This window comes from Neophocaena asiaeorientalis, unplaced genomic scaffold (assembly GCF_003031525.2).
Source record: "Neophocaena asiaeorientalis asiaeorientalis breed wild unplaced genomic scaffold, Neophocaena_asiaeorientalis_V1.1 scaffold364, whole genome shotgun sequence".
Classification (NCBI taxonomy): domain Eukaryota; kingdom Metazoa; phylum Chordata; class Mammalia; order Artiodactyla; family Phocoenidae; genus Neophocaena; species Neophocaena asiaeorientalis.
Window position 1 is genome coordinate 1,375,898 of NW_020172457.1, and position 25,168 is coordinate 1,401,065.

General features: G+C 40.4%; 1 protein-coding gene across 9 annotated transcripts in view; it reads right to left on the reverse strand.

Moving 5' to 3' along the window:
• The window catches only part of CALD1 (caldesmon 1), a 180,721-nt gene that overhangs the window by 102,497 nt on the left and 53,056 nt on the right, over positions 1–25,168 (reverse strand). For 7 of the 9 annotated variants that reach the window (XM_024737948.1, XM_024737938.1, XM_024737943.1 and 4 more), the window contains exon 2: positions 12,611–12,702. The exons of the other annotated variants lie outside the window; for them this stretch is intronic. The gene's annotated coding sequence lies outside the window, so the exon portion shown is untranslated. The remainder of the gene's footprint in view (positions 1–12,610; positions 12,703–25,168) is intronic. 9 annotated transcript variants of the gene reach the window in all.

Below are 25,168 nucleotides of genomic sequence, written 5' to 3' on the forward strand. Positions count from 1 at the left end.
AGCACACTTGCAACTGAGAAAGTGAAATGAATGCTCAGTGAATGCAAAAGAAGCTGAGATACTATCTGAGGAGAGATCACACTTCGAATTGCATAACAAGGCCTAAGAGCGGCTTATTTGGAACAAAAGATCGGAGGCCATGGGTCTTTACCAGTTATAGACATGGTACAGAGGTCATTATATTTTACATAACAAGAGCTTTACTTGTGCATGACTCTGGCCTTTCTGGTCTACTCGGCTATAAAAATATCAGTAACCCATGAGTCTGCTCCTTGTGATTGGTTTTTCATCTAATATTTCCAATTTAGAGATCAACAAGAAGATCCAGAGCCTTAGCCAGATATTCTGCTAATATAAGACATTAGCAAGGTGACAGAGTTTAGATGGCAGGATGCAAATCCATTTACACTGCTGGGAACAATTCAAAGGTATGTCTTAGAGGTACTCTGTTACTGGCAACATTTTTGCACATGGAGGACATGCTATTACGATCAGGGACTATTTATTCCCTAGTAAGTTATCAAACATCTATTCATCATGATCATCAAATGCATTTACTGTGTTCTGGAATTAGGAAGCGAGTTAGAGACTATCTTCTGGGGGTTTATAATCTAAGACGATAAGCTTTGAAACCAAACCAAGGGACGTTATCCCTTATGTCTTTGGACATAATACACAATTTAAACATGTAAATTCGCAAAGAAGTTAAATAATAAATTGAAAAGTGCCTAGACTTCTTCCTCCTTCCTTTCACACGAATCATTTACATGGTAGTTTCACCCACTTGTTAGTTTGGGAATTTCTGGACTTTCCTTCAAGTAAGAAATGGCTCATAGCGCAGGCCTGCTTAAGACTAGCATGAGACTACAGGATCTCTGAACCTTGTACTCACTGATAAGAGTTTGTACTGATACCTATATTATTGGAGTTGGTATTTTAATGACTAAGTATATATCTGTCTTCCCTAGAAGATTATAATCTCCTTGAGGTTATTACTCATTCTTGTGACCCTTCAAAGTTCTTGACTATTTTTTCTTAGAGTCAGCACTAAGTTCACACTTGAATTAAAATGGATTCTGGGGCATTGCTTATTTTTGGATTTCATTGGTAAACAGATGAACTTGGCTAAGACATGATCAAAAGGCCATGCCTCCAGTTGAGCTCTTAGTAACCTTGGGGATGGTGGTTCACTAGGAAGCTCTATTTTATACTGTGATTTGTAGTTGTAGTTGTTTTCTTCTAGTGGAAAAGAAACTTGTCTTAGAAAGACATTCTGTTTTCAGGAAAGAGGGGTATTAGACATTTGTAACTGAGGGAATCAGTCTGTTCTGGGACCTTCAAAGAAAAAGAAGGACAAAGAAGACATATGTTGAATAAGAAAAGAAGAGAATTAGGGTTGAACTGAAACGCCCCAAATTTCCAAGGCCTTTGGAGATGCCTTGCCACTCCTCCATCATAATTAGAAAACACTGACATTCAGAGCTGATTTAAATGCTCCCATCAGTCTAAAAAAGTGTTGCCTGAATTTACTCTGTAACCGTGCTCAGTAATTAGAAACATAAGGCCCTGTTCTGGATGTTTTCTTGGGAACCTACCCTCCCAGGCTTGGTGTCACTACCCATTGGCTACAGGACCTTTATCTTTTCTCACCATCTCTCTTAGGAGCCCCTGCCCAGGTCACAGGAAGAGTGTGAGGTTGCCATGGGCATTCCTGGAAAAACTGGAGACCTCTGGCGCCACCTCAGACTCTAAAATACATGGAAGAAACTCATTTTGCCTGCCTCTTTCCTTGCTGAAGCTCTATAAATCTGTATTGCACTTGGAAGGTAGTAGTTAAAGTACAGTAAGAAAAGTGTTCAAATCAGAAGATTCAAAAGAAGGATCTTTGTGATGACCGGCTTGAAATGACATCTTTGTTTGTTTCGGAAAACAGAAAAGCTATTCCAATGGTTGATTCTAGAGTTCCTCACACTCTCGCTGGGAAACATGTACTTTGCAAAATGTAGGATTAGAATATGATTTAACAAGCAGCAGCAGCAGCTTTTTACTTCTGACAAAATCCACAAAGAAAATGGAAAAATACTTGTAATCAAGGACTTCAACTCAACAGTCACCTAACTTGTCAAATTAAAACATGTGGCAAACACCTGCCAAGCATCTTGAAACAACTATACCTTCTTATTTTTCTACCTGACCTGTAATCTCTTTGGAGCACATTTGCATTTCCCAATTTTTCACACTTAAACAATGCTGTCCACACCATGTATAAAGATGACTAAGCAACTTTGTATTAAGTAACCGAAGAGAGTCCTGCCAATTTTAGAATAATTAAGTTTCTGCAATCTAATATAAACAGTTCCAAGAACTACTTGCGGCCTACCAAAAGTATATATTACAAGTAGTCAACACTGAGGCCAGCTGGCAGACAGATCAACCTATTAAAGTAGAATTGTTCAGCATTCAGAGTATTATTTTTCTTTTCTCCCATTATTTTTTCTGCATCCAACTTTGTTTCTTTGGGAATGTTTTCAAGTATACAAAGCAAGAAAGTAATGTGGAATTGCACCTCTTGTAAATGAATGAGCATTTCTCTTGAGATTCTTTAGAACCCACAAGTCAGTCCCATTTCAACGCTGTCTACACAGGCAGCCAAAGTAAAATACAGCAAGTGAATCCACTTTGTTCCCACTCAAGCTAAAGTGTTGGTAGTTTGCTCGACCATCAGAAAGGTCAACAGTGACCACCAGACAAGCACATTAAGTTATATGCCTATCAGACACCTGAAATATCTTTCTGACTGTAGATCCTTGTACTGCCTCTACCACGTAGCTTCCTGGATCAAAATTTATTACTAATAAGGCTAATGTCATAGGTATAATTCTACCAGGAATGAGTTAACTATTTGAGAGAAAAAAAGAATCCTAAACTATTGCCATGTGTTTTGACATTAATCTTGGCCAGCTACATGGCAGATGTGGGCTGACAACTTTCAGTAGAGAACATAGAGATGGTTAGACCAACCCATCCCGCCATGACCTTCAAGAGAGTGTATGGGACCTAGAGTCTGTCATACAGAGTGAAGTAGGTCAGAAAGAGAAAAACAAATATTGTATGACAGCACAGGGAGATCAGCTCGGTGCTTTGTGACCACCGAGAGGGGAGGGATAGGGAGGGAGGGAGGGAGATGCAAGAGGGAGGAGATATATGTATATGTATAGCTGATTCACTTTGTTATACAGCAGAAATTAACACACCATTGTAAAGCAATTATACTCCCATAAAGATGTTAAAAAAAAAGAGAGAGAGAGTGTATGGCCAAATGAATGGGAGTGTGTCATCACACAAAAAGCCTCTCCACATTCAACTGCATTTTAAGCCCTAATGTCTTCTTCACTGTGTTTAAATTCATATATATTCAAGAGTGGTAAAGGCTCTACAACCATCATCACAATGATAACTTCAATAAGAACATTCAACAAACATTTATGAAGTACCATTTGCTACCTTACTGGGTGTAGCAAATAAGTTGTGAATGCAACTACCCTGCCCTCACCATGCTTATAGTCTGATGGTGGAGACAGGCAATAAACAAATAAAATACAAACTGCGACAAGGGTTAGGAATGAAAAATACAAGCTGCTATGAGAGAACTACAGGAGTGACTAATGGTTTTCTTTGGGTTAAAATACGATATAAGCAGTAATAGCTTTTTCAAACAAGAATGATATTAATACACTACAGACATGCATTCATAAAGGGAACATAAATGTATGAGACTGGAGTTTGTATTTATTAAATACATATCAGCATCTATTATTTGCCAGGCACATGCTCTTCTAGGTGCTGATAAATCGAACTCTTCTCTACTTTTCTGTCCTAAAGAAGGGAATGAAGAGTAAAGTAGCTAGTCAGGTTTGAGGGGTGGTGAACTATTCTCACCCTTTCTCTCCAACCTCAGATCCTGTGAAAGTAATGTACAAATAATGACCTATGAGATACTATCTGCTGGAATTGATATAGACACAGGGAAGCCACTTAAGATATTAACTTCACACGGCTAAAGCGGAGGGTGTCTTTCTAGAAATCATCCAGCTCAGTGACCTTCTGACAACAAAAGCATGTTTCTCACCCGCCATCAAGCAGAAATTTGCTGATTTAAATGTAGCTGGCCCACTTTGTTTTTTCAAATTTTGGTTCATGATTCCAAGAAATGAACAGCCCGTAATAAATTTACTCCGGTGGCAGAATATCTCACGACCAGCTTTTCTACTTTGAATACCGCAAACAGACCTTTAATTTGTTGACACGCAGCCCCTGGACATTCATGAAAACAAGATGTTCTCTTGCTGCTTTTTAAGTTAATCAGATTTAAGTCAGGGTCTCAGCCGAATTTCAAAAACAGATGTTCCATAGCAAAAGGGCTGAACTGACCCCAGCAATGAGAGGCTGTTTCACTTGAACTTGAATATTCTTTGTTAGCAGGATGAGCGATCAAATATGCCTGAAACTGGAAACAGGAGCGACTCAAGGTTTACTACTGTCTCCATTCAATGACTGCCCTGGGGATCTGGGAAGGTTGGGCATCCATGACTCTTGGTTTGGGGAATAAGCTGATGCCTGGAAGGTTTAGGTGCCTAGGTTACGAAGCGGGTTAGTGAGGAGGGATGATCTTCTCCCACACGCCACCATCCTGTTTTCCTGTCGACCTCGGAGGCCCTCCATGGAATGGCTCCACTGTACCCAATGCCACTCCTGACTCACACTCACATGCAAACACAACTCACAGCCAGGCCAACTCCTTAGTTCTGCTACAATCCAGCTGGTATTTCTGCCTCTGGGCCTCTGTCCCTGTTTCCTCTCTCCTGTAACCTGAAGTGCCCTCCACTCCTCCTGCAAATCCCATATCTTTTTCTAGAGTGTAGCTCAGTCCTATCTTTATTCCAGAATCATCCTCGCTTTCAACTTCTGCAGCATTGTTAGCACTGGGCTTTTTGACGGTCAATACTATATGACTTTGTTTTTCAAATGCTTTATAACCTCTCTTTCTCTTGAGCAAGTGTGAAGCTGCCGAATGTCAGGGTCTGCCATCTCCTCTTACATCCCCTCACAGTGCCGGGTGCTTTGCTCTGCCTTTATAGATGCATGGGAACGGCTGCTGAGTTGAACCATCTCCTCTTACATCCCCTCACAGTGCCAGGTGCTTTGCTCTGCCTTTATAGATGCATGGGAACGGCTGCTGAGTTGAACCATCTCCTCTTACATCCCCTCACAGTGCCAGGTGCTTTGCTCTGCCTTTATAGATGCATGGGAACGGCTGCTGAGTTGAACCATCTCCTCTTACATCCCCTCACAGTGCCAGGTGCTTTGCTCTGCCTTTATAGATGCATGGGAACGGCTGCTGAGTTGAACTTATTGACAAGCTTCTGGCCTAAAAACCCAAGTTCCAAAATTCCACAGCTCTGGCCATTAGTGCCGTTTGCCCCGTGTTCCTGTTTTGCCCCTTCTAGGCACCTTACAGAACTGTACTTTGGGCCTCCTTGTGGTCAGCTGGGGCCAAGTGACTAGCTCTGGCCAATGAGTTGTGAGCAGAAGTGTCATGTCACTTCCGGGACAGACCATTTGTTGATATTAGACCCTTCAGAGCTTTTTTTCTCTCTACCATGGTAGCCAGCAATATTTCCAGATAGCAGCTCTCAGCCGGGGTCCCCAAGTAAGGATGGCAGTGATATGGACCAGAGACCCCAGCCTATCCAGGGTTAGAGAGAAAGCATGTGTGACCAACCTTTGTTGGTTAAGTCACTGAAATTTTGAGTTGTCCCTGACCCCAGCATAACCTAGCTGGCCATGGCTGACATTGCCTTTGTTAACTCCGTCAGTGATGAAAATGATCTTGCGATATTAGGCAGTGCACATCTCTGCTTCATGAAGGTACTTATTCAAATTATCCTATTTTCTATTTCTGTTCTGTGACATCTAGTATATAAATAGGAATGGGTAGACTAATCAGGTAGGGCCTCAGGGAGTGGAAATGGCTCATTGGTTCCATCTGCCTACTCCAATGAGCCATAAAGCTGCCGCTAACTGTAGCAGTGCTCATGCATTACGTGTTCACTCATTTACACCAGGGATGACAAACTTGGGGAGTGGTGGCCTACGGAGAAATGGAGAATGCATGCATCCCTAAAAGAATTCAAATTCAAAATTTTAAGAAAACCATGCTGGGCAAAGGAAGCACATTTGCAGGTCAGTGTGGGCCTCAGGCTGCTGGTTTGTGACCCCTGATTTATACAGTCCTTCCTTAATGGCTATCACGTGTGAGGACTTACAAGAATAAACTTACAAGTGAATTCACATTAGCGCGCACTCTAGATGGAGCTTATTTAGTTAGCCAACGGTTATATAGCACGCACCATGTACCCAGCACGGTTCTAAGAACTTTATAAATACCAGCTTAAATCTTTATAACAATCCTTATTGTCTCCAGCTTACAGACAGAAAGACTAAGGCCCAGAGCAGGTGTGTCATTTGCCCAAGGTCACAGAGCTAGCAAATAGTAGAGCTAGGATTTACATCCAGGCAGCCTAGCCCTAGAGTCTGTGCTTTTAATCACAACACCATGCTACGTCTCACAAGACCTGTAAACGCATAATGTTTACGAGGTAGCTTATGGCGCGAACCCCGTTGATGAAATGATCGTGTGACTGCCTGAAGGCTCTATGCTCCTCTACAAATGCCCCTGACTAGAAGCTGTTTCCTGCCAGGAGGATTTGGCTTGCTTGATGTTAGGGTGAGTCCATATTTGACGTTTATTAGTGAAATAAAAATCAATCTCCTGTTTATATTCATTTGGGCTTTGGCAAACTGATCTATTATTTCATTTAAGTGAGGTTCACTTTAGAAAATAAGCTGAATTTGTCCTAAAACCTTAAAAAAATAAATTACATCACTTCACACTTTGACTATTTCTTTGCTTTTTCATTTAATTAGTTTTAGACAGGAAGCAAAATCATCCAAGATTATATGTTTGTGTCAATCTTAGGGCAGACTCAGATATTGTAGGACCTGAAAATTACTTGGGAGGCCTTTAAGAAGGAGAATGCAATGTTAAATGTAAAAAATTAGGCAAGGGTGTGGCAGAGGTCTGTTCAAGTGAGGGGCCCTGTGGCTTAAGGGCCACTGGTTTCATGGTGACTCTCCTTGGGTCTCTCACCTTTGATTCTTACGAGCGTTCCAATAAAAATGCCACAAACCCTTACTTTGCTCTTAATTTTCAATTATTTTGATACTACAGTTACGTTCACCCCCTAAAAAGTTCTTCATGAAAACCAGAATTTAGGAAATAAATAAGGAAGGGGGCGATTAAGCATTATTCTTCAAAAAGATTTTCAGAAAAGCAGAATTACAAAACACTGCAGTGTTTTGCCTATAAACCACATAATTAGAATGATGGGTGGATGAGAGGGCAGAGAAATGTAAAATATTATGACTCTTTGTCAAGATGAGGACAATGAAAAATAAAGTATCAGAAATCACAATTTACGTAAATGAATATATTATCTGAGTCACTAAATTTTCATTGCATTGAAAAAAAAAAAAAAAAAAAAGAGTCCATTTTATAGGAAGGAATGGAGGAACACCAGAATTGTTAATGCAGCCCAGATCTAATACAGCCCTGGATGGAGAAGTTCCAATTCAATATATAGCTGTAGAGTGAATAAATTACTAAGTGACCTGAATATGTGTGTTTGAGGAACAAGAGAAAGGACAGATGGTGCTAAAGGGGTCACAGACCTCCCCCATCAACCCCAACTTACAACTGCACGTTTTATTTCTAAACCATTAGCCAGCAATCTGGGGGAGGCAGTAGATATGTCCCCAGAGTCTCTCATTATAACAAATGTCTTTATGTTTATAAATCTTGTGAGTCTGTGATGGAATCAGATTCACAATCATGGGTATAATATACTTATTGGAGGAATTCTTTGAAGAACTTGGAGAAAATGCTTTTAGAAGAGCTCCTTCCATCAGAACCACCACATGTTTGTATTCGCTCCCTCTCTGCATCCTCTGGATATGATAAACACACTTTTCCCCAGACTCAGGATGCCCCATTCCACAGTATGTCATTCTTGGTCATTAAATAACAGGACTCGATATTAATGTTGGCCGTCTCCATCCCTCTTTAACAAAGTGTTTTCAGCCAAAGATATTAAACTAGTCAACCTCTCTTTTCCCCTGTCAGAGAAACAGCCAGTATCCTGAAATCACAGCTCATTTGTACCATGCTGGCGTGAATATTCAGACTCCATTTGTCTCCAGCTCTTAAAGGCTGGTGTTAGCATGAATGATAGACATTTTGTTTTGAATTAGCAAAAAGAAGGAGAAAAACCCCCAAATAATAAGTTGGGCCTTAAAATATCTGTTTCAGGGAATGCAGCTCTGCCTTTTCCTCTAGTAAAAGTCGATTTTAAGAAAAACCTAGATTTAATTTGGCAGTAAGTTGGATTTGGGATACAGAGAATAGTAGGAAGGAAAATGTCTCAGTCTTTTCCCCCCAGATTGAGCCTTTAAATCCTATCGGAGGACTGCTGCGTGGACTAGTGCAAGATGTTTACAGCTTTGTTTCGTTGAACATCCCAAAGCAAAGTTTGGGAGTAGCTGAGTCTGTGTCCTTGAACTGTACAAATCCTGTCACAGTTAGAACCTCAGACTTTGGATAGTTTTGTTTGAACGCTAATTAGCACGACCAGTTTTTCCTCTTTACTGCATACTCACTCATGCTTTTTGAAATCAAAGTCTGGAAAGGAGTTCTAGACAAGAGCTCCTGGCACCATTGTTGGTTTTTCTCCCTGCTATCTGTGCCCTGATCTTGGCTTGCCCACCCTGACACAACCTCTTTCCATCAATAGCTGTGCTAGGCAGGAAGGTGTTCTCCATGGTACAATTAAGGCCTTAACGCCAGGTGCAATTCCCTGGCCAAGGAAACACCATCACTTGGCCAGAATTACAAAATCTGCACATGGTGATGCTGGAATGTCCTCTTACCTTCCTTATCATGAGTTTCCAGAATTGGGAAGACCATGAGAACCCACGTTCCTTGTGTCCCCTCAATTCCTAACCACACTTGGGCTCACGGTGTATTTTCCTCTTTATACCCCATGACAAGGACCTGAGAGCAGTCTTCTCAGGGTGAGATGAGGCGGATTCAAGATCTTTTCACATATGAGCCTCATTCTACAGTCACTACCAGAAATCTGTAGAAAAGACTATTAGTGTAAGAAAGACCCCCTTCAGATCCTGCTATAACAAGTATGGGCACATTGAACTAAACAGGAGACTGAACACTTTGTCAAGGGTGTCCAGGGAGGATTGTTCTGCAAAACTCCAGAAAAGCGGAAGGGAAAAAACCCTTCTCTTTCCATTCCATCTGGAGCTTCCACTGACTCCAAAAATATTGGCCCACAGTGGTTATAAAAACACCCATTTATGCAGTTCTAAAACAGGGTAAAGCCTGCTAGGTGCTTACAACTCAAAGCACTTCTTTTACATGCTCATAGGAAAATTATCTTTCTCTCCAAATTCTATGGCTGACTGATATTAATGAAACACAGTCGGGAGGCACCTCTGCTGGCCACTGGCCACTATTCACTTGGAACACCCCATTAGGCCATTCATGGATTGCAGCGCTGTTTTCTCTTGACTTCAGAATTTCTCCTTTCTCATTTTATACAAACAGCAATTTATGTAAAAATCACTGACACAGGTGTCATTGGCATTTTAGGTAACTGAGCGAAAAATGGCATCTTTTTCCTGGCAACTTGAAGAATATCAAGAGGAAAGTATGGAAGTGAGGGGTACTTAAAAAAATCTGATATCTCAAAGTTCATTTTTAAGAAATGGAAGGGAGTATGCAGAGGAGGAGGAAACTTACAGACCTCTGATAGCCTCTTCCACTAATAATCAGACAATCCAAAGAAAGATCAAGGGTTTCTGCTAAAGAAAGAGAACCAATGGAGAAAGAAAAAAAAGCAAGGAAAAGAAATGACACTTTAGAAAATAAAGGAGAAATGAATGAATAGCTTTCCCCATTTTGTTTGCATCAAACTCAGCAGGAAAAAGTTGGGAAATTCAGTGCTGGGGTAAACATGGCCCGATTAGAAATGACATTTGATAGTGGGGCCCAGAGAGGAGAAGCTTGTTATGGCCACCACAACTCATGGACTGGCCTCTCCATGCCTCATTAGCCCCCATTCTGGCCTGGGCATGAAACACGAAAATACTACCAATGCCTTCTTGAGGGCACAGGAGGTATGGGGTGACCAGCAGGGAACAATGGACTAAGGAGGGCGTTCAGTGCAAAGGAGGTACACTCCCCCCGACTAAGTCCTTTACTGACTGTCTGGACAAGACGATGTTCCATGGCAACGGAGTCCCAGCCTCCTGACCCTAAAAAGGACGCGCCTTCTGTCTCTTTGGACATTAAGGAGTCTAATCCTGGGGTTCCCCCACTGTGCAGTCTGATCAGCTCTGACTGTGATGAAGAAAATGGTCCTAAAGGAAAGTGTTGATGTATGACATCCCTGGGCATGCAGCTGGAGAGTCAAACACATGCTCATGCGTGAAGTTAGCTAGAGGGGAGCAAAGCTGGCTGGGGCAAGCCCCATAGGAATGGTTTGGGGCCTAGCCCCTAAAGGAGAGGACAGAAGAAGGAATAAAATAGGACCAAAGGAATAAGTGGAGAAAGAAATAGATAGATATCCACATTAGCTAATACACATGTTCTTACAAACCCTCATTAGAAGTAGCATTTAGATTTCTTCCTCTTGGGAGGGTCCCTCTCCTGTTATTTAGCAGGAAAACTTTCTACATGCAATTTCTGGTGCATTTTTAAACCACTGCTCCTCTCGCTCCACAATCTTTCTGGGTGGCGTCACCCACTCTCACGGTTTTAATTCCTATGTATAGGTTATGACTGTGAAAATCTCTATCTCTAGTTCTCACCTGGGCTTCAGACTTGCATATCCCTTGTTTTCTAGACACACACCCTTGGCTGTCCCACAGGCCCTTAAATTAGCAAGTCCCAATCTAAACTCATCGTCCTTCCCTCTTGGCTCCCCAGACAGTGTTCTCACAGAAGAGTGACTGTATCTGGAGCAGGTTCATGCTATTTACTGTCTCCTAACTCTTTGAGGAGCGAGGTAAGTCTCCTGCCATCAGTTAACCATATCTTTCTTTCAGTCCCTCTCTCCAGCTTTGACTTATTTCCACCTCTGGTGGGCCGGGGGGCAGGCAGCAAGTGAGGAGAACGCACCACTAATAATCATCATTTGGAGGTAGTCTTAAAGCAAATAAATTATAGATTCAGAGACTGCATCTTCTCATCTATCCATTCATGTATTCATCCAGTCATTTAATAAGTACTATTAAATGCTTACCATTTACAAAACCTCCTCTAGTGCTGCCGAAGATGTAAAAGGCACACTCTTCAACTTCAAAAATTATATAATGTAATAGGGAAATGAGAGATGTGTACAAAGGGCTACAACACACTGTAGGAAAACCAAATATTCTAAGAGTGATATAAATGCTAAGGGAGTTCAGGAGAGGAGAATCGGAGAACAGTCCATATGCAACAAACTAAAAATCAGCATACTGAGAAAAAAAAGATGATGGGGTATTATGGACTGAATTGTGTTCCCCCCAAATGCATATGTTGAAGTCCTAACCCCTAGTACCTTAGAATATAACTATATTTGAAGACCAGATCATTAAAGAGGTGATGAAGTTAAGATGAAGTCATTAGGGTAGGTCTTAGTCTGATATGATTGTTGCCCTTCTAAGAAGAGGAAATGTTGGAGAGAGAGAGAGAGAGGCACCAAACATGTGTGCTGGCAGTGGGATGGCCATGTGAAGACACAGGAAAAGATGACCAAGAGGAGAGGCCTTAGAAGAAACCAAACCTGCTGACACCTTGATCTTGAACTTCCAGCCTCCAGAACTGTGAGGAAATAAATCTGCTATGTACCCAGTCTGTGGTATTTTGCTACGGCAGCCATAGCAAAACTTTTCTCCCTACTAGAGCCAACCTCGGAAAAATTGCGAATGAGCGAAGTTTCCTTTAGCTTCTCCATCTACCTTCTGAAATCCCCTCTTTCTGTTCCCCAGGTAGACCTTCTGCTGGTGGAAGTTCTCCCAGGTAGGCAGGATTTGCTGAGAGTGAGGGGCATTTCCTCCTGAAATCATCGGTGTCTGTTCAAAGGTGAGCTTCCTCACCCTGAAGACTGACTCATCATCTCTCTATTCTCTCAAGTCAGCAACATTCTTCTTGGGAAGTGAGAACTTCATTATTGATTGGGGACAGTTTTGCTTAAGACATTATATATGCAGGAAAAAATTTTAAATAAAGCAAAAAATCAGATTACAAAGCAGGAAAACAATTCCTTCCAAACTTGTTAGATTACTTGGTAAGTAAACTCTGAGGAGCATAGCAGAAAGCTTGGCTCCGCACAATGCATCTTTAGGTGCAAGAATTTAGAAAATCAGGCAGAGAGGCTATGTAACTGCTAAGATCAGAGCCCCTCCCCAGTAAGAGCACATAAACTCTACTCACAGCTAAGCAATCAGATGTCCACTTGTGAACCTCTGGTCGATCACCAATCCCTATGAATTCGATTGGATGATCTTGAAACTTTTTAATGATACCTGGTATAAAAGGAGGATGGAAACATAAGTGGAATACATTTTAGTTAACGTGGAACTACATATTTTAAAATACAATTTCTTCCTCAGGTACTGTTGTTGGTTAGGACCGTAAAGGGGAAATAAAGCACAGATATAAATAGATATTGTGCATTTGCATTTTAAAGAAAACAAATACAATTATTACAGAGTCAGTCCCTGAATTCTTCTAAATAATGGAGGGGAGAAGGTGGTATAGTTAGTACAAAGCAGGGAGTACTACCAGTGCCAACGATCAAAGACAACAGGCTTCGGAACATAGTCAGAGACACTGCCTTCTCTAAGCTCATGCTCAAAACCTTCTAAGCCTCAGACTTTCAAAGTCTTTTTGGAACATTTGTCTAAAGTTTTCTGCTGTTGATTGTCAGGAACTTGGCTAACAGGTAGAAGAGGAGGCTCTAGAGGATTACAAATAATTATAGAAAAGTATTGGTAGATAATCTAGAGTTAACTCTCTTGCACTTGAAACACAGCAATAAATGTTAAATATAAGAAGGGCCAAAGACATAATTACCTGGGAGAGTAAATCACCATCACACCCCTAAACCTGCCCCAACACGATGTAACAAGGGATGCTAATGGAAAATGCAACTCTGGGTTTTAACGTTTGCCTTTCATTTAGTAGAATAATGGGCTCAAGTGGACCTTAAGAACATACCTTGCTTTCCCCCACCCCACGCTTTGCCATTTCGCATCGGAAGAAAATAGAAGTTCATAGAGTTTAAGGGACTGGCTTGGAATCACACTGCTGGAAATTGATCCTGGATTCCTAGATTCTCATTTCAGTTTTCACAGGTAAAAAACAAAACAAAAACCTGCCTAGCATGTTATCTATGGTTTGTATCCATCTGACGAAGGCTGGTTTGCACACTAGGGATTGAGGAAACTTGAGGGCCTGTAAATTGGTCAGCAAGACAAGGTGCCATCCATTTCCTTATTTCTGAGCACTCACTCAGGCTATCTTCAGCTCCCCTCCACCAACCTCAACCACCTCTTCCTACTTGCCCCAAATGCACTCGTCCAAACAACTGTTGTATTGTCATGCATCTAGCGTACCTAGCTCAACCTAATCAGGATCTGGGGGGCTGGGACCCAGGCATATGTGTTTCTCAACTGTCCCCGGTGAATCTACAGTGCTGCCAGGTTGAGAGTCACTGAGATAAAGAGGCAGCATTCTTTTCCAAATCACTGAGCCGTGGGCACATGTGGGGGTCAAGTAAGAGGGCTCCGCTCCAAGCCCTGCTCCTCTCTATGTGCCAGGAACATATTGGGGATATGCCAATGAACAAATAACCATCGTAGCTGGCTTCATGGCACTTATGGTGTACTGTCCCCCTAGAACAGAGGTTCTTAGGCTGGCCACCTATCAAAATCTTCTGGGAGAGCTGTTTTAAAAAATATGACATGACCTCCAGAGAGGTGCCCAGGAATTTGCACCTTAAAAGAAGTTCCCTACATTCAGTTGCTGATGTAGATTAGAGTACCCATCCCACATAGGCCTCCCATTCTTGACTCTCAGGCTTCAACTAAGGCATAGACTAGAAGAAAGCAAGGAGTTATTCGCCTGGATTGTAAACGAACAAACCAAGAGATTTAAACTTGCAGTGAAAAAAATTCACAGTACCTTCCCCAAACCCTCTGGCAGAGTCAGTGTTTATCTGCCTGGTTTCCCTTTCCCTGGTCCCAATTTCCTCAGTTTTTTTAGTTTTTAAATTGGGAATGAATAAAGAAAAAATAAAGAAATCAGGGATCAGGGGAAAATTTTTTTGTTTGGTCTGTAGAGACTCTGCATATGTTTATGAACTACCTTGTTAGTGAAAAAGAGATAAAAAGGCTTCTGAGAGAAACCATAAAGTGAATAGCAAAGTAACTAAATGTAGAGTTTGTCTTCAGATATACTTTCTATTTTCAGATTTACGATGGACGGACAGAAAGGTGATGAAGCCTTTACTCCTTGTTTTAAGATTTTTCTCTACTGTCAGCTACCTTGCAACTTCAAATAGATGCCTGGGCGAACCATTACTCACTGGATCCCTTTAAGCTTTTTATTCAGTGCCCAACACATAGATTCTGACTGACCTGGCTCAGAGGCAGCTGCTGAAATTCTCTGCAGGCAAAGCTAAGTCTAGACCAGACATAGTTAGGAAAGGAACGACCCGAGATGAAGGAAGAGGGGCTGGGAGAGAGAGCTGGACGGTGTGAGGTAAATGAGCCCGTTTCCCTACCGCAGTCCCCCTCCCAGCCAGTGGTAAACAGCCAGGTGCTACTTATTGCTCCTTTGATTGAACTATCTTCTCAGGCATGTGGGGAAATTTGGGTTTTATATGAAAGCATTCACTATGGGAGAATCAGGGTGTAATAAAAAAGGAAGGAGGAATTTCTCTCCTTTCAATAAGCTTTCTAGTCCTCCAAGAGGAGGGATTTTCTTAAAACCCTTAGGAAACATCTACCTAAAGCCATTCAGTAGCATGACAAACAGAAACTAGCCCCTCCCTAGGTTACACAAATGGAAAAATATTGACAGTACATACTTGAAAAAAGTGGTGACAATTCTACTTTAAAATTCCTACCAGGGCTTCCCTGGTGGCGCGGTGGTTGAGAATCCGCCTGCCGATGCAGGGGACACGGGTTCGTGCCCAGGTCTGGGAAGATCCCACATGCCGCGAAGTGGCTGGGTCCGTGAGCCATGGCCGCTGAGCCTGCGCGTCCGGAGCCTGTGCTCCGCGGCGGGAGGGGCCACAGCAGTGAGAGGCCCGCGTACCGCAAAAAAAAAAAAAAAAAAAAAAAAAAAATCCTACCACAAGCGTTCACAGAAAGATACCATTTTTCAAACGGGCACCAAGGCGTTGGATAAAGGGGAGGGTCTCAAATGATAACTTATTATAACAGGGAGTTATCGCAAAGGTTAAATTAGGGATCCTTTATAAAAATGAATAACTTTATGGAGTCAGCAAGAAGAACCAGGTTTTCATTAATTTATAATTTTGCCTTGTACAGTCGAGCTAGGATCCTTGATTTGAACATGAATATTTATACTAAAAAAATCCACCATGACTCTTCTATAACATGCCCTGCTCTCATTATGGAGATGTTAATAACTACTGTGTAATAAGGGCTTTTAGTGCCAGGCCCTGTGCTAAGCTCCTTGCACACATCTATCTCATTTATTACTACAACCTAGTGAGATACATGTTCTTAACTTAAGAGAAGCACTGAGAAGTTTGTTGTGTTTAAGACATTTGCCTAAACTCACCCAGCTAGTAAGTAATGAAGCCAGTATTCAAATCCAGGGGCTGACCCAGCCTGATGGGTGTATGGGAAGGAGACATGTCCACATTCATTTATTCATTGAGTGAGTTCTCTAAGCCAGGATGGGACACACAGGGAGGAGCAAGGACTCTGCTATCATGGAGCTTACATTTTGATGAAGTACAGACAGCATACATGTTTCCAATAGTGAGTAAATAAAAGAGCGTGATGTGATAGAGGGCCACTGGAGGGCCACTGAATGGTGAGGGATGGTCTCTCTGAAGAGGAGATATCTAGGCTGAAAATATATTTCTAAGAAAGAGTCACTCATGTGAAGAGTTCCTGGAGGAGCCCTTGAGAACCCTAGTGTGAGGTAGAGGGTTTTATGAGATGACCGTGTGCTCTGTGATCATGAAACTCTTCCAAGTTGTTCAGTCCACATGGGATTCAAGCTTATCTGTGTATTAGCAGAACACACGATGCTGAAAGATGTGCTGAACAAAGGGACTTACCAAAAAATTATTCTCAAAGTACCACCTTTGCCAGAAAGCATGAGGGTGGTAGAGGTGCTGGTAATCTGTCCCTACCCATAGGGGAGAGTGCCAGGGATATACCTGGTCACCTGTGCATCCAGTGTCCAGAACGATAGAGGACCCCCTGTGCTCCTGTTCACTTGGTAAACCTGAAGAGAGCTGCCTTCTGTGGGTTTACGTGAGTTCCTTTCAGTCTTGGGCATTGGAGGATAAGGCAGAATATTTCTTAATAGAAGAATGAAACACTACAGGATATAATCCTTGGAATGGGAAAGGAATGGTAAGAAGCTACTTCAGTCTTAGTTGGCAGGAAGTCACATAACTTGTGTAGGGATAATTGAAATAAAATATTTAAAAATAGATCTATGGGTTTTAGTCAAAATGTGTCAGTAACAATAAAACATTAATAATTGTCTCTTGTGAATTGTCTCTGTTTTGCATTTATAGCTGAATATGGGAGCTAGGAGTATTTTAGGAGAGAATAAATATGTGATCTCAGGGCATTTGGGTCATTTAAGTAAATACTAATGAGTGAACTGACCTTGACCAAGTCATTTAAGCACTCTTGGCCCCTCAATTTTTTCATCTGTAACATGAAGCATTTGGAATAGATTTTTAAGACCCCTCCAATTCAGATGGTTTATGTAGAATTCTATGGCCTTTTAAGGGAAAAAATGTATTGTATATGTCTCAGTATCTGTGAATGACCTTGTTATGGTTGTGAATAAAATAAGTTCAATCATGTTCACCCTTTTCAGCATCTAATGGGTTTCCCAGAGAAAGGTATTGCTTTCCAGGGACCAGCTACCCTACCCCTTCTCCATTATTTCTAAGAGATGAGTATATTTTATAGCTCTGAGAGAAAGGATAATGTATCACATAATGATATCTATAATCTGTTGAATACCTACTATGTGCAAGGTACTTGATATCTGTTATCTAATTAAAAAGAAAACTGTGAAAATAGTTGTTCTTAGTGTCCTATTTGAAAGTAAGGAGACGGATTCGGATTCACTGTCACATAGTTAACAAGTAGCAGAGTTGACATTGCAGCCCAGATTTGTTTGACTCCAAAGCTCTTTCCATGACTGAACACTTGGAGTAGAAAGGACAAGAGTATATAAGAGAATAGGAAACTAAGCAGAATGTTTCTGAAAAGCACAGCAGAGTTTTCTGTAGTCTCATGGAGCTAAGTAGGAAGAACTCAAAGTTCAAGAAGGAAGAACCATTCTGGAGTTGATATATCAATATCTTAATTGTGATGGAAGTTACACAACTATCTGTATTGTCAAAACTTACAGAACTGTACACTAAAAAGAGTAAATTTTACTGTATATAAATTATACTTTGCTAAAAAATGGAAGCAAGGAAAAAAAAAGAGAAAAGGGTCTTGGGATACAGTCTCAGTTAGACCTTTGTAGAGTTCATCCGTGGAGAAGGGGCAAACTAGAGGTCGATGGAGTTGTACAAAATGGCAGATGAGTTTCAAATCACCTCAGCCCTAATTCAACTAAAGTGAACTTCCCCAACTCTATCAAACTACCAGAAGATAGAGTAACTCAATTTGGAGGAAAGTAACGTCACCTATTACCTCAGTTGGACATCCACGTGGACAAACAGAAAACCAAATCTTGACTTTTATTTAACATCATACGCTCCCCTCCCCCAGTTCCAGATTGACTGTAGATCTAAATGTGAAAACTTACACATTAAAGCTCGCAGAAAAAAGAAGGTACCTCCATGATCTTGGGATACGCAAAGATTTTGTAAACAAGATGTATAAATTATTAGCCATAAAGGAATAAAATTGATAAACTGTATTGCATTAAAATTAAGGACCATAAAGAGAGTGAAAAGGCAAGTCACAGACTGAGAAAGTATATATTAGTAAAACATATATCTGACAAAGGATTTGTATCTAATATACAAAGAATTCCCACAAATCAATAAAAAAGATAGATGACTCAACGGGAAAGTAAGTAAAGACTTTAACAGGTACTTCACAAAAGAGGATATTAAAACGGCCAAACAGACATATGAAAAAGTGCTCAATCTCATTAATCAGAAAAATTCAAATTCAAATTCCACACCACTAGAATAACTAAAATTTAAAAGACTGACAATTCAACGTTTTGATGAGAAACTATAACTCTTATGCACTGCTGTGGGAATGTAAATTGGTACAATCACTTAGGTAAAATATCGATATTTGGCAGTATTTGCTGAAGCTGAATATTTGTAGATCTGGAGACCTCAAAATCTTATTCCTCGGTGTATACACGGCAAAGATCCATGCATATATTCATCAGAAGACGTGAACTAGAATGCTCATACCAGAACTATTCACAACAGCCGCATACTGGAAATCAACTCAGTGTCTGTCAATAGTAAAATGCATAAATTGTGGTAGGCAAATGACGAAATACTGTAGTGCAAATTAGAATAATCTAGGTATCACTCAGGCAATGAATCTCAGAAACACAACTTTAAACAACAAAAGTCGGACACCAAACAAAAATTCTATAGGATTACATTAATATTAAATTCAAAAACAGACAAAACTAATACTTGGTGCTAGAAATCAGAATGATGGTTCTCCTGGGGCAGCGGCCAGGGGTGGCGGGGAGGAGGCATGACTGTGGAAAGGGGCACGAGGGGGGCTCCTGGGGTGCTAAGCAATGTTCTGTTTCTTGATCTGGATGCTGACGACATCACTGTGGTCATTTTGTGAAAATTCATCATGCTGTACAGCTGGGATTTGTGCACTTTTCTGTATGTTACACATCAATAAAACGATTATGTTAATAATGTGAATAGAAAAAGATGACAACAAAAGGGAATTTATGGGCTCGAAATACATAAAATCATGAAAATTCAATATTCCCAGTCATATATTACACTAGTAGGAAAATAAAATAATAAAAAGAAAGACAAACAATGAGAGAAAACAAAAAGGTAATACAAATCAATGTACTCTGCAGGGGGAAACTTGTAGTCGGGAAGCCTGGGATCAATTTGGCCAGTTATTTCTAAATTAAAAGTCAACACTGGATTATTTACCAATGACTTAGTGAACTTTCCACATATATATTTTGGCTTACTATATCTTAGAAGGGAAATATTGAATGTTTTTGCAAGTGGCCCATACCAAAGCTATTCAAATACAGGGACTACTTATCATCTTAAGATGTTGTGAAACCTCGCAGTGCATTCAGCCCCTTGCTTACTAACCACAATTTCCCCTCTTCACTTTCAAACACCACTCTTCCCAAATCTATCTCCAGTGCCTCACATGTGCATTAAGTGCTTGCACTGCACAAAGTTTCCTCTTCACTTGTTTCAATTGTATGTTTCCATTTAAGCTCTTACCTGTGTATCTTGAGCAACACTTGTCTATAGTTTGCTTGAATTTCAGTGTGAATTTTTACAGCTGTGGGAGAATCTTTTGATTTTCATAGGATACATTTTTTCATAGTATCATGGAATTATGCATACGGCCATACACAGATATTTGTATAAACTCGTAGATAAGAGAGACAAGGTGTATTAATAGGATACTATGTCAGGAATTTAGCTACCAGGCAGACTAAATAAAGCGAGAGACTAAGGAAACTGCTCTTATAATTCAAGAAAAAGTCAATTATCCAATGAAAGTAAGAATTCTCTTGGCATTCTGCAACAAACAGATTCACTGGGTTGCTAACAAAACTTTACACTATTCAGTTGGGTTGGACATAGGTCTTTCCCTTGAAAGCAGCATGGAATTGTGAAAGAAGACAGGCTGTGGGGTCATAACAGGTATGACCTTAGGGAAGTTCTTTGTGGGATGTCAGTTACTTATTTAAAAATGAGAATAATAGGGGATTCCCTGGTGGCGCAGTGGTTGACAGTCCTCCTGCCGATGCAGGGGACACGGGTTCGTGCCCCGATCCGGGAAGATCCCACATGCCGCGGAGCGGCTGGGCCCGTGAGCCATGGCCGCTGAGCCTGCGCGTCCGGAGCCTGTGCTCCGCAACCGGAGAGGCCACAGTAGTGAGAGGCCCGCGTACCGCAAAAAAAATAAAAATAAAATAAAAATGAGGATAATAATAACTGCCTTGAAGGGTTTTTACTCCTCTGTGCCTAGGTAGTTTTTTGTTAATGGCTCTATGGAGGCATTGCCACAGCGGGCTGTCATTGTATGAGCATGGGCTTCTTGATGGCAAGGACATGGTCTTACCCATAATTCTATCCCAAGCATTTAGCAAATTCCATGACATATAACACGCTCCATAAAAGTTTATTGGTGAGTGAATGAGTGAATAAATGAGATAACATATAACCTAGAATGCTATAGGCCCCCAATGAACATTACTCCTCTCTTTTTCTCCTCCTTTATTATTCTCTATCTGGAAAGCAGAATGAATCAACCCTTAGCTTATTTCTAGTAGGTGGCCAGGACTAGCAAAGGTAGCCAAGGAAATTTTTCTGAATTCCCCTTAAAATTTCATGGGAAGCCAAGGATATAGCTTATATTTTTGTTCACAGAGGAGCCAATTTTGCACAAATATGAAGATGAAAAAACATTCTTATTAGAACAGAACAAGATCACATAATAGTACAAAAGAAGGGCTTTGATCTCTTAAAACCGTGCCTATTTGCTGCAGCCTTTCCTATTTTTTCTTGGACAGTTTTTGAATTAAGAATAATCCATGATGCTGTTTGCATTGGCCAAGATTTTTCAATTGTTAATAAAAGAATCAGAATAGATTTTTAGCGGTAAGATATTTTCTGATCAGAGAAGCATTAAGAATGTGTCCATGGCAGGGTGAGGGTCAGATGTTTATTTTTAAGCTGTATGAAAAGTTCTCTACTTCTCTAAAGCAAGTCAGAAAGTGAAAGTAATTTATGGTATTATGAAATTTCTGGACTTCTCATGGGAAAGTGGCTGACCTCAGTGTTTGATAAGCTTCCTGTGGCTACAAACATACAAGCCATTGACTCCTAAGAAAAATGTAACATTTCTCTTCACAGAATCATGGTGCGCCTGCGGCTGGAATTTGGTTTAACTGCCTCGCATCAGGAAGAACCTAATGTAGATATTTTTAAATGTCTGAAGCTTGTGGAGATGCAGTCGTAATTGTCTCTGTCACCATCATCATCATCATGAAAGTCAACATCACCACCACCACCATCATTATCATCATCAACAAGCACTGATGTTTGTTTGTATTATTTGTAAGGCACTGTTAAATGCTAGGGTTCCAATGAGTGATAATAAATGGTACAATTAATTTTTATGTATATTAAATTTTCCAAAGGATATAGTCTTCATGGCACTCTTTTGCCTATGTGGCTATGTATGGCTTCTTTATTTTTTAACTGAATATATATTATTTACCAGGTATTATTTTATTTTTAAATAACAGTGTTATAAAGATATAGTTCACTTACTACACAATTCATCTATTTAAGTGTATAATTCAATAGTTTTTAGTATATTCAGAGTTGTGCAATCATCACCACAATCTTAGAACATTTTCCATCATCCCCCAAAAATCCCTATACCCTTTAGCCACCTCCCTCCACTGCTGAAAGAGCCCCTATATCTCCCAGCCCTAAGCAACTACAAATCTATATTTTATTTCTATAGAGTTCCCTGTTGTGGACATTTCATATGAATAGAATCATATGATATGTGGTCTTTTGTGACTGAGTTCTTTCACTTAGAACAATGTTTTCAAGCTTCATCCATATGGTAGCATGTATCAGTATTTCATTCCTTTTTATGGCCAAATAATATTCCATTGTACGGATATATCACAATTTGTTTATCCATTTCGTTTGTTGATGGGCATTTGGGTTGTTTCCATCTTTTGGCTATTGTGAATAATGCTGCTATAAACATTTGTGTACAAGTTTTTGTGCAGACATATGTTCTCATTTCTCTTCGGTATATACCTAGGAGTGGAATTGCAGGGTCATATGGTAATTATTCTATGTTTAATTGTTTGAGGGACTATGAGACATTTTTCCAAAGTGGGTGCACCATTTTATATTCCCACCAGCAGTGTATGAGGGCTCTGATTTTCCTACATCCTTGCTATGCAAGAGGAATAACTTATAAATATATCTCCTGTGCAGTAAACTTCAGGCATATAGAATAAGTTTGATAATTGTAAGTTTACATAAATTGAACCCATTAGTTCCAAGAGACTCTCAGTTTTTTTAACAATCTCAGTACTCAGGAGTTTTGGATATTCACAAAGAAGCAATGTCCTAATTCATTACTTTCTGGTTGAGACTACAGGTAATCAAAGCAATTGGATTATTTATTCAGTTCAGTCAACTCAGTGGAAAATTTGAGCACACTTTATTGATTTAGTGAATTGATTTTCTTGTTTCTGTTATATGTACTTTGTTTAAAGTATTCTTAAAACTTTTTCAAGTGTTAGCTTTGACTACTGATTAAAATTTAAGTACCTGAGAACAGGGCTGTATATTATATATTTTTTATGGCCAGTTGCTGAAGATGAGCAAAAACACAAAGCAAAATAACACTGAAAGTGGAATGATCCTGTCCCTATTCTCTACCTTCTAACCAGCTAGCACTGCCCAACTTTCTCTTCCATGCCAGGGCTGTGTGCCGAGACCTAATCCAGTCACTGTGAAGCACAAAACTCTGACACGGAATCTGAACAGTGGTAGGGCTGTGGGCTCAGGTCAGAACCTAGAATCACCTTGTCTTACCCATGTAACAAAGGCAAAACCATCAATGCGTGTAGCCCTGAAAAAAAATTTGCTGGTTGATGTCATTCCTCAGCATTTAAAAAAAATCAGCCTCTGCATAATTTATTTGCACATTTAACTCAAAGAGTAGCCAGTGAAGGCTGTAATCCCATGGATGAGATACAGAGGCCTTTACACTAGAAAACTGGTAAAACATCACACTCACTCTGTCTCTGCTCATCATCACCCAGTTATCAGAATGTTTGTGGTCTTGGAAACTGGACATCGGCAAACACAGCAAAATAACAATGCACAGGGGACCATTTTGTGCACAGGGCCCTGGGAAGGGCCAGTGGAATTCCTCTGATCAGTCTCCTTTTGACTTTTTCCCAGAGACCTTGTTTCTGCACTGAAATGTCTGGAATGCTTGGTAGGGACGAAGTGGGTTGGTCACAGGGCAATTATGCTACTATCATCAATGAGATCAGCCATTTGTAGACTGATTTCCAAGTGACTAGTGGTATCACCAGTGGGTTAAGAATACAAATGATAGCAATTTTACAGTAAACAGAACTTTCACATTCCTTTTCCCAAGTGATTTTCATGTCAAGCCCGGAGATCAGTAAGACAAACATTATTGGCAACATTTTATAAATGGGACCTAGAGAGTCCTGGAGAGGTTAAATGGTTTACCCAAGGCCTCTCAGCTAGTGGTGAGTAGATCCAGGTCCCCAAATCTGTTCTCTTTGCAGAACACCATTCTGCCTCTTGTTGGTTACTTAACAACCAAGTTCATTCAGCAGGAGCTGGTTATTTTTTATTTTAAGACAAATCAATCACTATATTTAGTTTTAGAAGACAGATGAATCCACTGATTTGATTCCCAACTGCTATCATGGGATAAAACTGTTCAAAATGACAATCCTGAGAACTGATTCTTTGTGACCCTTGCAATTTGCACTGTCTTTGCAGTAATGACATAGTGGGGGGAGTGTTACGACTGATAAATCCTTCAAGTAACCATCCTAACCCCAAAGCATTTGAACATCAAAATAGATCTGTCAAGGTATGGTGGCCCACCACAGTGACTTTCCACTTGAAGTCTCGATCACAGCGTCATTACCTGTGAAGTGTACCATCAGATATTTGAGGCTTCATGTGATTTATTCTTTTTAAAAACATTAGGAAGGATTCAAGCTTATTTCTATAAACTTGCCTCTCACTCAGCTTTATTCCTGGAATCTTTCTTGAGTGGAAGAAAAGGCTTTCCTATGTGTGTTCCCATGAGTGAGGCTTCCCTGTGAATATCATTCCGCAGGCATGACACGTGGAGAAAAAAATTTTGAGATCTGCTCTTCTTCTATTTCTATATCATGAGACAAAACATCAGGCCCAGTTTGAGATTCTATTTCCAGTTAAGAAGTGGAAGTTGCTAAGGATGTAGCAGAGACAGACAGCGACAAGATTTCTGCCCTCACAGAGCTAACTCCCTAGTGAGAAAATTAATAAATATTAAACTATTTATATCTTATTCACTTTTTTGTTGTTTTTTGGCTTGAGTTCTTTTTAAAAAAATTTTTTTTGTGGTAAGAACATGTGATCTGTTAACATGTGATCTACTCTCTTAACATCTTCTTTACTTCTGTATCCCCAGTGCCTTGCGCAGTTCTGAGCACATATTAGTTTCTCGGTAAATACGCGTTAGTGAATAAATAAATGAAGTCTCCAGATGTCCAAACTTTTCCATTTCTAAATCTTGATTCATTATCCAGTGTCATTCTTTCTGGGACCAGATTGAAACTGGATACAAAGAGGACAATCAGAATCTTGCTGAAGCCTGGTACTAACAATTTTATTGGCAATTATATTAGATGGTTGATGGTAATGTGGACAATATCCCAGCGTCAATCTGTTATAGCCACAAACTTAAACCCAGGCTG